At 35.8% G+C, this 13,032-nt stretch overlaps 1 protein-coding gene across 1 annotated transcript in view; it reads right to left on the reverse strand.

Annotated features, from left to right (window-relative positions):
• Rab5 (RAS oncogene family member Rab5) overlaps positions 1-312 on the reverse strand; it is a 93,602-nt gene extending 93,290 nt beyond the window's left edge. The window contains exon 1 of the mRNA XM_090405540.1: positions 47-312. The gene's annotated coding sequence lies outside the window, so the exon portion shown is untranslated. The remainder of the gene's footprint in view (positions 1-46) is intronic.
• Between the last annotated feature and the right edge of the window lie 12,720 nt (positions 313-13,032).

The raw sequence follows: 13,032 nt of genomic DNA on the forward strand, positions 1-13,032 counted from the left end.
AGTCTTCCAATTATAATTTAATTATCAAAATTATTCAAAAACCCACCTCTCAAACCATTTGTCTTACTATTTTTATGACAAAAAAACAAATGCATAAAAATAAAACTGTTTACAGTTACGATATCTGAAGTAAAGATCCCGCCTACACAAATAGCTTGCAATGAAAAATGCGTGTTAAGTAGCCAAACAGCGTCAATTCGATTACAAACAGAATATTCGATATTTAAAATATATAACTGTCGATATTAATTAGTATCTTCCCAATAGATATAAGCTGAGTTTTTTTTTTTTTTAACTCAGTAAATTTTATCTTTAAAAAAAAAATTGATGAAAGGATCGGATTATGATGCCGCCTGTTAAACAAGACCACATAAGCAAAACCTATGTGTAAGCACTATTAGAAAATTACATATTAGTCACTTTTTTTTAAGAATGTTTTGAACAGAAAGCATATTCTTAAAAAATGTCACAGTGTAATAAATTCACATTGTTTTAAATTAGGATATATCTTAACAATCTTTAGAAAAACGTATTATATATGTAGTATTTATTTTTTAAAAAAATGAAATAGTATTTGATTATATATATATATATATATATACAGGGCCGACGGAAGCGGGCATGCAGAGCATGCGGGCGCCGCTACGAAGGGGGTGCCGGGGCACGGGTTATAAGTTCATTTTTAAGAAACAAAATTTGTATCATAAAAACAAAAAATTCTTAGAATGGTCAATATTAAAATACGTGGGCTGTTCAATAAGTAATAAGACAAATTTTACTGTGGCGAAACCACTCATCACAGTATTAATTTCTGTGGAATAAAGACATCTTGTTGTATGTATTAACAAAAGAGGTTGCTAGATGGCGTATACCGGCTGATGTGCCAGAGTGTCACGTGACTAAACGCAAGTGCTCATCGGCGCGCCTACGAGGTGCGACCAGTCTTCGAAATGGAAGCGTCCTTGGAACAGCGTTATGCGATTAAATTTTGTGTGCGTTTGCAAAAATAGGCATCGGACACTTTTAACATGATACGCGAAGCCTTCCACGATGAAGCAATGTCGTGGGCAAGTGTTTTTCGCTGGCATAAAACTTTTAAGGAAGGAAGGCAAAATGTGGAAGATCTTGAACGTGAGGGAAGACCTTCAACATCCATCACAGAGACAATGATCAACACAGCAGCGATTGTCATCAAGCACGTCAAAAGGAAGCGTCCATTGCTGAAGAATGGCTTCTTATTGCACCAGGATAATGCAAAGCCACATATTGCTGGTTGTGTAGTGGACGTTTTGCAGAAGAACAACAAACATATCCTACCACACCCTCCATACAGTCCTGATCTCGCACCGTGCGATTTCTGGCTGTTTCCTCAGACCAAGAAACCACTAACCGCCATTTCGAAAGCAACAAAGCATGTGTAAAAGCTGCGGAGGCGGTTTTGAAAGAACTCTCAAAAAACGGACTCTCACATGTGTTTAAGAAGTGGACACAACGTTGGGACAAATGCATCGCGTCTCACAGTAGTTACTTCGAAAAAGACCATGTAAATGATGACGATTAAAGGTAATCTGTTTTCTGTATAAATATAGTCTTATTACTTATTGAACAGCCTACGTAAATAAAGCCGGATACACCGAATAAAAATTTTTAAAAAATTGTATATTGCTGGCTGTTTACAATTTTGCAGCGAGAGCAGGCTAAATGCTTGCCTCCAGAATCTAAAGTGAAACGGTGAACGGTTTTTATGTGCAGAAACGAATTTTCGTACAAAACATTTGTTGCAACGTAACCAGTCGTATGGTACTGTAAAAACTCGATTGTAGCTTAAATATTCCAAAGCACATTACATTCGATTATTTACTTAGGTAAGTCCCATGTGAATATTGTAAAAATAAACTTTGTTTGTCTCTGTATAGTTTGTTTTACATGTTATTGTAAATAACACTCTGGAAGTTAACTGTATATACCGCTTTAATAAGAATATGTTAGAGTGTTAAAAACAAAGGCAATGTTTTTATCGCCGAAGCTGCATGTAATAGATCTACATGGCGGCATTAGAAAGATTGTTATTAAAATTTGTTTGTATGAGAAAGGCTTGCAAGCTTTAAGTGTAAACATCTGCTAAGTCAGTCAGAAAGGTTCAAACAACTTTCCGATGGCCGGCAACTTACAATTAAAAGAAAGCGGAGGAGAACAAAAGGCATGCCGAACTTGAAACTTAAGATGAAAGAATCATACTGATTCTTTGGGGGGGGGGGGTGCCAAACTTCATGCAAGGTCTCAGAGGAGGTATAGTAAAAAGGGACTGAAGCAAACAGAAGGGGCTGCACAGATCCAGAGATTGCTGCAGAAGTAGAGGGAGCCCGGTTCCAGACGCTGTCAAAGAGGAGGCAGCTCGATTCCAGACATTCCTAAAGCTGCCCGGTCCCAGACGTTGCCGAAGAGAGACAGAGCTGATCGGTTCCAGACATCGTCAGAGATTCCAGATCCAGACGTTGGTTGAGAGAGGAGTTTTCTGCTTCCAGAAAGAAGCTTCTCGGTTCGAGACGTCGCTAGAGAGAAACGACTTCTAGGCCACAGACAGGGCATTCAAATTGCCGAAAGGAGAAGTCCCAAACGCCATAGAAGAGAAAAGTTTCTAGTCCAGGGGAATCCTGATTGACAGTTGACAACAGTTTCATTTTTCTTGGAGGCAGCATTTTCAGTTTCTTAGAGGCGGAAATTCAAGCTACTTGAGACGGCAGTAGTCCAGGCATTTTCGGCAAGCTCAAGTAGAAGACAAAAGGCGAAGCAAATCTCCGAAGTACCTTCGCTCGTAAGTTTTTCTTTTCGCAGTGGGAGAATAACCTTTTTCTGGAACTGTACGAGTCCCGCTATATTCCCAATTGATATAGCCGAAGCCAAAATTCCAGATGAAGATCTGAGATGAAAGAATTGCCATAGAACTTTTAATGAAAGACTTTTGACTAATTGTGAGATACAGAGCCTTTGAAAGTTCAAAACATTTATATAATTCCTCTTATAGTTGTATTAGAAAGACTTTTAAGATATATGTATAATAAGGTTAAGAAGTGTCCTTGAGAATCAACTGGCATGTTAGAAGTTGATATCAAATTTGTAAAGATAACTTAACAGAGAGATTTAGGTAACCTCTTTGCGAGTAAGATTGGAGTTTAATAAGTAAAATTTGTAAACTGAGAGTAGATAACGTTTTGTGTTAAAGAAAGTATTTTAAAGTTGAAGAAAAAAGGTTCTAAATTTTGCTAAAGAGTTTTTATAGAAGGATAGAGAAAGCAATCTCCCTAATGTTTAAATTCGTGTACATTTCATAGTAATGTAAATAAATGTTATTTGACTTTCTTGTAAACATAGCACGTAATAATATAAACAAGAGAGATTCTGAGAGAGAGAAAGCATGCACAGCTACATTAGAATAACGGAGAATAAAGTATAAAGTAAAGAAAAAAGACATCACAAGTAATTAATAGAAATTACGAGTATACAAATTTAAAATAATAATAAAATTTTTGCAGTAATGACAGGATAGCAACAGTAGATTTATAACAGTACGCATCTCAATAGGCTACTGACAGTAGCGCAGTGCGGACTATTGTTTTGTCTCTGTGTCGTGTTTTGTAATAATTTCTTGTGGGTATAAAATAGAAATGGAATCAAAAATTAAAAACAGTTATCTGGTGCACAAAGTCGTAAGCGTCATGCTGCGAAAGAATCAGATATTAAGAAACAAACTGGGGCCCTTAATAAATTTGTTAAAATATTAAAATATTCTGATGTTGGTTACAATAACCAACTTGATGCATCAGAAATCAGAGTTGACGAACCGTGCATATCATCCAGTTTGAATGAAAGTACTATAACAACTGTTGAACAAGATAACAAGATGCAGAATTTAAGTGAAAAACAGTTAGGAGAAGATTTAGTTGTAGTTGACAATGAAACTAACATATTATTAGTCTCTGTAAATTTAGAAGATCCAGGTGAATGGGGAAATTTTGATGAAAAATTACGAGTTGTTTTAATTGATATGGGGCCTGTTCAAAAGAAATATATAATATATCCCAGAGATACACATGGTCGTAAATTTGGCGACACGTATTATAATAGAAAAATGGAAAACGGGAAGCTCGTGCCAAGAACATGGCTCATTTATTCCGAAACTTTAAATTCTGTTTTTTGCTTTTGTTGCAAACCTTTCGCACCTACTGAATCAAGTAGTCTTGTAGAAGGTTATAACGATTGGAGAAATGTAAGTACAACTTTGCATAGACATGAGGCTAGTTTAGCTCACGTGAAAAATTTCTTAAAATGGAAGGAACTTGATAAAAATTTAAAAAACAAAACTACTATTGATTGCCAGGCTCAAAGCATGTATGAAATGGAAAAGAAACATTGGATGAGTGTTTTAGAATGCTTTATTTAAATTATAAAATTCCTTGGTAGCCAAAATTTAGCTTTTCGCGGATCATCTGATAAATTATATGAAAGGAATAACGGCAATTTCTTAAAATTACTCGAACTGTTTGCGAAGTTTGATCCCGTTATGGAAAATCATGTTGAAAGGGTCCTACAAAGAAAGAATAGAGTACACTAAGATGTGTAATGTAATATAGTGACACACCTTTCGGTCAATCGTTTAGCAAAAGTATGTAAGTTTTCTTCACTTAAACTCTGATATTAACTAGGTCTAGCTACTCACTGATGAGACCTCAAAAAAGGTTGAAACCGGTCTGGGTAGTGACCTCTCCTCATAATGTAAAACAGTACTACATCTCTTAAGAGCTGTGTTTTACATTATGAGAAAATATCAAGAACAGTGAGGAAGCTTGCTTCACCTTTGCAACGAGTTGCTGTGGTGTGGCACTACCAAGTGGTCACTTACGCTTGGATACGCTGACAGTTCGTCGGCATGAAACATTACAGATCGTAGTGTTCGATCTTAGTTTCGCTTACTGGCTGAAAAACAATAAGGGATTTTTATCCCCTTAACTTATAATAGAGTACATTATTTGAGTAAAGATAACATTTGAGTAAAGATAGTATTTGTAGTCAAAATGAAATATTGGAAACTTTAAGTAATGCAACCAGGGATGCAATTTTATTATCAATTCGAAAATCTAAATATTATTCCATAATTTTAGACTGCACACCTGATGCAAGTAAAACAGAACAAATGACCATTATTATTCGCTTTGTTTCCTGTGACAATGGAATTATCAAGATCAGGGAAAACCTTTTAGGTTTTGCAGATATATCAGATTCCACAGGACGTGATTTATGTGCAACAATAGTGGAACAACCGGAAAATTGGAATATTCCCATTGAAGACATGCGAGGTCAAGGGTATGACAATGGCGCAAATATGAAAGGGAAAAAATGTGGGCTCCAAAATTTGCTTTCGAACAAAACTCCTCGAGCTTTTTACGTGCCATGTGCTGCTCATACTCTAAATTTAATCATTAACGATGCAGTCAAAGTGAATGCAGATACAATTAGTTTCTTTTGCAATTATTCAAGAAATATATAATTTCTTTTCATTCTCTTATAAACGTTGGGCAATCCTTTTAAAGTTCGTAAAAAATTTAACATTGAAACAGCCATCAGAAACGCGATGGGAAAGCAAAATTAATGCAATCCGCCCTCTACGATATCAGTTAGGAGAAATTTACTTTTGACTTTTGAGAAATGCACTTTTTGAAATTTTTAATAATGAAAATTTTAATAAAGAAACCCAGCATGAAGCACAAACATTATGTGCTAAAATGAAGACTACAAATTTATTTGTTCTCTTATAATTTGGCATGATTTACTTAACAGAATAAAGCCTGTAAGTAAAACGCTTCAAGGCAAAAATATGAACATTACACTTGCTTTAGAATCTATCGAAAACTTAAAAATATTCTTACAAGAGTATCGATCAGATACAAATTTTAAAGAAGTTCTAGAAATGGCAAAAGAACTGAGTGAAGAGGTGGATGGAGAACAAGAATTTAAAACTGGTACGGAAGTTCGACGACGAAAGAAGACACCACAATTTAACTACGATCTTCATGATTAAACTCCACAATCGCCAGAAGATAAATTTAGAGTGAATGTGTTTTATACACTTCTAGAAGTGTATAAAACACATTCACTTTAGTTGTTTAAAACGTTCGTTAATATAACGTTTTGAACAACTAAAAACATATTATGATAATTTCAATTTTTTGTATAGATTACTACAAATTAATAACGAAGATTTACGAAAAAATTGTGACTGTTTAGAGATTCTCTTCACTGATAGCGACAATAAAGACGTAAATGCGATAGAACTATATGACGAGTTATGTGCTTTCCGGGATATTTTTCGAAAGGATAATTTAAATATTCAAAACCCTTTCGATATTCTTAATTTTATTGTGTCCAATAATTTATCTTTCCCAAACTTTTCAATTGGTTTAAGAATACTATTAACCTTACCTGTTAGTGTAGCGAACGGTGAACGTTCCTTTTCCAAGATGAAACTGATTAAAACCTACTTAAGAACAAGTATGTCACAAAAAAGGCTTGTTAGTTTGGCGTTAATAGCTATTGAAAATGATATATGTGCGGAATTAGACGTTAAGACCATTATTTCTAATTTGGTGAATATGAAATCAAGAACCCTAAAATTTTAATTAAAAATTTTCAAGAAAATTTATGTAATTTAATTTATTTTCAGTTATTCTGTAAAGATTTTATTTTTTGAATACTTATATTAATATTAATAAAATGTTATTATTATTTCTGAATTCTTTTCTTATTTTCTCATCTATCTTGAGTTTCTTTTATTTTCCTAAAAGATAGTTCCACTTATAAAAAATTATTAAAAAAAGTTTACAACTTACTAAGAATTTAGTAAAATGGAAGAATTTTTTTAAGTGTAGCTCAGTGGATGTGGCGTTTGCACACCACCGCGCTTGGCCGCACGAAGGAAGTCTTGGTTTCGAGTCTAGTCGGCGACTAGAGGAAATTTTTCTAAGCCTTTTTTCGACCGGTTCCCTAGTTAGTCGATCTCTGGCACGGGCAAGCAGGTTTTTCCTCCCGGAAACTCGGGTTTTTCGTCCTGTAAACTCAAGAAAATCGACCGTAGAACCCACATTATTTCAGACATTAAATATATTGTGTTAGGGTTAGGAACCACGAGATGGCGGCACATTTGAGCCGTCTCTCTTCACTGCGTACCGCTTAATTAGTGATAGCCTTGGGCCATCTGTCTCTGATTGGGTACCAGTGGAGATTGAACTGCCCACTCAGTCTCCAAAAGTTAGATAGGGCTAAATGGCCTCGCCTACTCCCGTATATACGGGAATAAAAAAGGCGTTAGCTGATTTTTATTTTATTTTTTTTAAATTTTAACTTTAATTAAAATTCATTTTAACTTTGTTAGCGATTCGGGTCGGTGAGAAAGCTATAATCCCTGTATCATTATATTCAACGAATAAAGTGAAGTGGCTTTATCAAAATTTGCTTTAACTTTTGAGAATAACTTTTGAGAATTTTTTGAATATTCGGGTTTTTAAGATTATCCTGCCTAGTCAACACTCCCGGTTCGTTACATTTAGCGAACCAACGTGTGGCTGTTCTCAAAATTTATTTAAGAAATTTCAAAAAATTAAAATTTTTATTATCTTAAAAGAACCACACACAGGCCTGGATCGTTACAGGGGCGCTTAGATAGACATTGTATGCGGGCGGCAAAGATCCTAGCGCCGGCTCTGCTGACCATATTTCCTTCAGACAACAATAGGACATTGGGATGACAAAAACGGGACTGGGTTATGTAATATTGTGTATTCATGAAAAAGTAAGACGATAAAAAAAGTTTTATATTGCCCAATATGTTTGGTGCTAAAACGTTGGTAATTATTGCTTCTGATTTGGTACGTGCTGAAGAAAATTTTGGTTCATAAATTTTATTGATCAATGTCGACAAGCTATCATTTGCGCGAAAACTTTGGCCATGACCCACAGAATGATATGCAACAACAGCTTCACCTGCTGCAATTTTATCACTTTTGCTATTACCATCACGTCTCACCACAAACGAGCTAATGTTTTTTTTTATTTTTTAACTGAAGCCGGAGTGTTTTCAGCATCCTTATGTTCTGGCTATGTAGCTATTGATGTCGCTTCTGTCTCCATGAGCAACGGAAAAATTTACATTACAATGTTGGCGTACCACTTTTGTTCCATCACTAAACACCTTGTCCAGTTTAACACATTTGAATTCTTTCTGGAGATCGTAATTAAAACTGCCGTTTCGCTTCTTTAACATTGCAAGGATCGACTTAAAACTTTAAAAAATAAATCTTAAAACTTTAAAAAATAAGAAATTTAAGCTATCTGCATTGAATAACAAAGCCACCGGTTAGCATACAGACAAAACAAAAACTAACGCTAGCAGAACAGACGACGCGTCTGAGACCGCAAATGTGGTCAACATACATTAATTATTTTCTCTGAATAAATAACTGCAGATGTCGATATTTAGTATCGAACAACGCGACACCATGGTTATACAAATTACTGGTATCCATGATATCGACATACGATTATAGGTTATGAATAATAATTTATGATTCACCAATATAAAAATATATTTATAGTTTATATTAAAAACGAGACAAAATTAGAATTTTTATTAAAACGACGGGACGACCGGAAAATATGAAAAAAAAAATCAGTACTGTCCCATTCAAAATGGTACATATGGTCAGCTTAATTATAAACCAATCTGCTTGTCTGGAGTTGTGGTCAAGGTGTTGGAGAAGCTAGTGAGGTGAATGATTCAGAACTAGGTGGATAGCAGCAGAATTCTTTTTAATGGACAGCATCGGTTTGCTAAAGGAATATCGTGTTTTAGCAATCTGCTTATTTATTATAACAAGGCGACGAATACATTGGACAACGTGATGCATATATTTAAATTTTGCAAAGGCTTTCAATAGGCTTTCCACATGACAAACTAGCAGTTAAATTGGAACAGATGGGGTTGATAGTAGATTAGAGTGTTGGGTGGAGATTGGCTATCTGATAGGTACCAGCAGGCTATGTATTGGGGATTCAATCCCAGAAGAGGAAAGTCACTAATGGTGACTTTCAATGAACAACACTGGCCCAGGGGCCTGTTTAGCGGCCAGTGTTGTTTACGTTGTATGTAAATAACACTGGAAATGCGCTTGCCCAGAGATCAACTAACTCGGCAACCGGTCGAAAAAAAGGAAAAAGTTCCTCTAGTCGGTGACTAGAATCTAACAGGTGACGCTCTTTCTTTGGGCGGTTTAGCGCTGAGGAAGGCATGCATCACTTTCACTGAGCTACATTATGCATTATACAGACTTGAGATTATTAATATTTCAATAATTCAGACTTTGTTCAATATATTAAAAAATCTCCTCCATTATAATTTTTTCAATACTCTAAAAAAAAAGCTAGATAGATTTTTTTGGCCTAATTTATAAGCCCTTCCCAAAGTATCCTCAACCATGCTCTGTATCTCTGGTTCATTTAAAATTGATGATTTTCGATACCATTTTCAACGATGTGAAATAAGGATTTTAGGAACAGAACTGGAAGCATTTATTAGCCTTTACTACCATGGAGATATGTTCATTAAGGTATTAATTGGTCTCATGCCATATGTTTTATACCGGTTCTCTTGTTGTGTGGAAGGGATTTCATTGTGACCTATCTGTGTTTTTGCCATGTATTGTTACATTTGCGTTTTAGTGGAGTGGTTTGCGTATTTCAATAAGCTAGGAAGCCATGAATTAAGTTTTATTCTCTAGTGTAGGCCTACACTGGGAAGTGAGCCAAAAGATAGTTTACAAACTAAATTTAATACAAGAAGGCAAAACAGAAGAAAATATTCTACACTTCTATGACTAGTACGGCAGAAGAAAGCCACAGTGGAACTCGAATCTTGAAGCATTTGGGCCTCTGTGCAAATGGAATGAAATCTCTGTGCTGCCTAGTGCTGTGTTCATGCGTGCACGCGTTGTTATAATGCAGCCTTAAAGAAGGTGCACACAGGTATCTTCCTCCAAATACCATCGTTCACAGAAAATAGCTGATAATTAACCTGAGATAGTTATCGCAGGAGTGTAGCTCAGCAGAAGTTGCGTTTGATTCCTCAGGGCTAGGCCGGCCGAAGAATGACCTAACTTCAATTATAGTTTCCAACAAGAACTTTTTTTCTAAGCCTCTCTTCGATCGGTTCCCGAGTTAGTGGATCTCTTGCACTGGGAAGTGCATTTTTACTCCCAGAAACTCGGGATTTTCGTTCCGTATGTTTAGGAATAAAAGAAATGGTAGTACTTGTTTGCCAATCTCTTCACGGGATGACACTTAAAATTAGTGATAGTCTTAGTTCAGCTATCTCTGAATGTCTACTGGTGAAGAAGAGAATGAACTGCCTACTTAGTCACCAAAAGTTAGGACTAAAATGGCTTCCCTTACTCCCTATAAGAAATATAAGAGATTAGTTGCTTTTTATATAAATAATTTTCTAACGCCTTTTATTCTCATACATCTTTGTATGCTAATAAAAGCCGAGGCCATTTTAACCCTTTCTAACTTTCATTTAATTTTTTTCACTATTAATTTTTGTTTTATGAATATTAGTGTTTCGCTACCTCACCTTATTTGCGAAAAGTGTCTATAGTTGAAAGTATGGAAATCTGGTAAATAATTTCTTCATCATTAGCAGCAGATACATCGGTCAGGACGAATATATTGGCTTATGCTACAAAAGTTATCTTCAGATAACCATTGGAGCATAAGCCAATATTTTCGTATGCTTCTGATGATTACAAGTAGAATGGAGAGCCCTTTAACTTTGTCAGTGCATTGCTTTCATTCGGTGACCGTGTTGAGAATATAACGGCTGCTGTGGTTTAGTGTTAAGTCTGCTTTATAGTTCAAAATTTAGAAATTCATGTCTAATACAACAACAACGTTTGGTAGAATGATGTCAGATACTCAGAAAAGAAGACTGAATCACTTTTTTGGGATATGTTCATCTTTGGCTGATCTTTTTAGTTTTCTAGATTTTATGATAAGATTGTCTCTTATGGGCTTGCTTATTAACAGGTTACTGGTTTATTGCTAGATTATTAAGAAGAAAGACAGAAAGCGAATTGATTCATTTGAGTTATGGCCATGGAGGAGACTATTAAGAATCCCACGGACTGCAAGAATGACCAATAAGAAGCTTATAGAGAGTATAAAGACAGAATGCTCCTTTGATGCGATGATTGCTAAACAGAAGTTGACGTACTTTGGAGATATTATGAGAGCTGATGAATCATTGGAAAAGGCAGTTATATTAGGGAAGATTCTGGGAATGAGAAGAAGAGCAATACAACTAAAGAGTTGGATGGACAATATACAAGAAGTTATCAACTTAAACTTACAATTGCTGAAAGAAAAGACAAGATGCTGTGTGGGATGACGAACCTTTATTCACAAGATCACCAAGAGTTGAATATGGGTGAATGGCACATAACAACAACAACAACAAAGATATATCCATTCGTCATGTTTGACATTTAACTTACTTTGTCAGGTGGATTTGAAAAGGCCAGAACTTGTAAAGTTCAGATTTCTAAGTCATTTCTAAGTCATTCCTGCAGGATTTGCAATTTCTTTTGGGTAATACATGGCTTTCGCATTTTTGCACTTTATGACTCACCTGCAACAATCTCCCTGAGCTACTGCAACCAGTGGTGGATTACCCATTAAGGAAATAAGGCACGTGCCTAGGGGCCCATGTTTTTGGGGGCCCCAAGCCAAGACATTTTCCTAAAATTGATTAATGTTTTCAGTAAACATCGGAAAAATCCTGAATATTTTAAGCGCAAATTTTTTCGAAAAATTATTACGTTTTAATATGTATTTTGAACAGCGCGCACTATCTACGCTTTAAATAATGCCGCAATACCAATGTCGGCGCTAGTTGACAAGTTTCGTATTTTGTATTTTGAACACCGCGCGCTATCTACGCTTTAAATTAAACCGCATTACCAATGTCGACGCACGGCACTGTTGACAGCTTTGAGGTCACGAAAACTGATTGCATTGCCGAGATAGGAAGTTTCGCCTGGTTGCTCCTTAACTTCATTTGTTACTGAATCGTGTAAGAGTGAGGTGTTTGTTTCAAAAATAACTTTTTGGTCTGAATTTTCGTGTTTTCATTATTTGAGTGTAGTGCAAGTAAAAAAAACACTTTGTAAAATTGTAAAAAAAAAATTAAAAAATAAAATAAAATAAAAAGTTTTATTATTTATCAGAGAGCTTGTGTAGATCAGCGGATGTGGCGTTTGCACACCGCCGCGCTTGGCCGCACGAAGGAAGACTTGGTTTCGAGTCTAGTCGGCGACTAGAGGAAATTTTTCTAAGCCTTTTTTCGACCGGTTCCCGAGTTAGTCGATCTCTGGCACGGGCAAGCAGGTTTTTCGTCCTGTAAACTCAAGAAAATCGACCGTAGAACCCACATTATTTCAGACATTAAATATATTGTGTTAGGGTTGGGGACCACGAGATGGCGGCACATTTGAGCAGTCTCTCTTCACTGCGTACCGCTTAATTAGTGATAGCCTTGGGCCATCTGTCTCTGATTGGGTACCAGTGGAGATTGAACTGCCCACTCAGTCTCCAAAAGTTAGATAGGGCTAAATGGCCTCGCCTACTCCCGTATACGGGAATAAAAAAGGCGTTAGCTGATTTTTTATTTTATTTTATTATTTATCACCCTTTAACAGGCAGAAAAGTCCAGAAGTGTCAAAAAATTCAAAAGTACTAAATTTCATTTATTTGCCACCTAACTTTTATTATTTATTATTATTTTTTCTGGGGCCCCCAAATATAATTTGCCTAGGGGCCCCCAACTATCCTTAATCCGCCACTGTTTGGACCCCATTGAAAAGATAAATCCAGCCGACAATTGTCAGGTTTTAGACATAGAAAATGTATATCTAGGGGCGGTATGAAGAG

This window comes from Typopeltis vanoorti, chromosome 15, assembly GCF_054136105.1.
Source record: "Typopeltis vanoorti isolate ZY-2024b chromosome 15, IOZ_Tvanoo_1.0, whole genome shotgun sequence".
Lineage (NCBI taxonomy): Eukaryota > Metazoa > Arthropoda > Arachnida > Uropygi > Thelyphonidae > Typopeltis > Typopeltis vanoorti.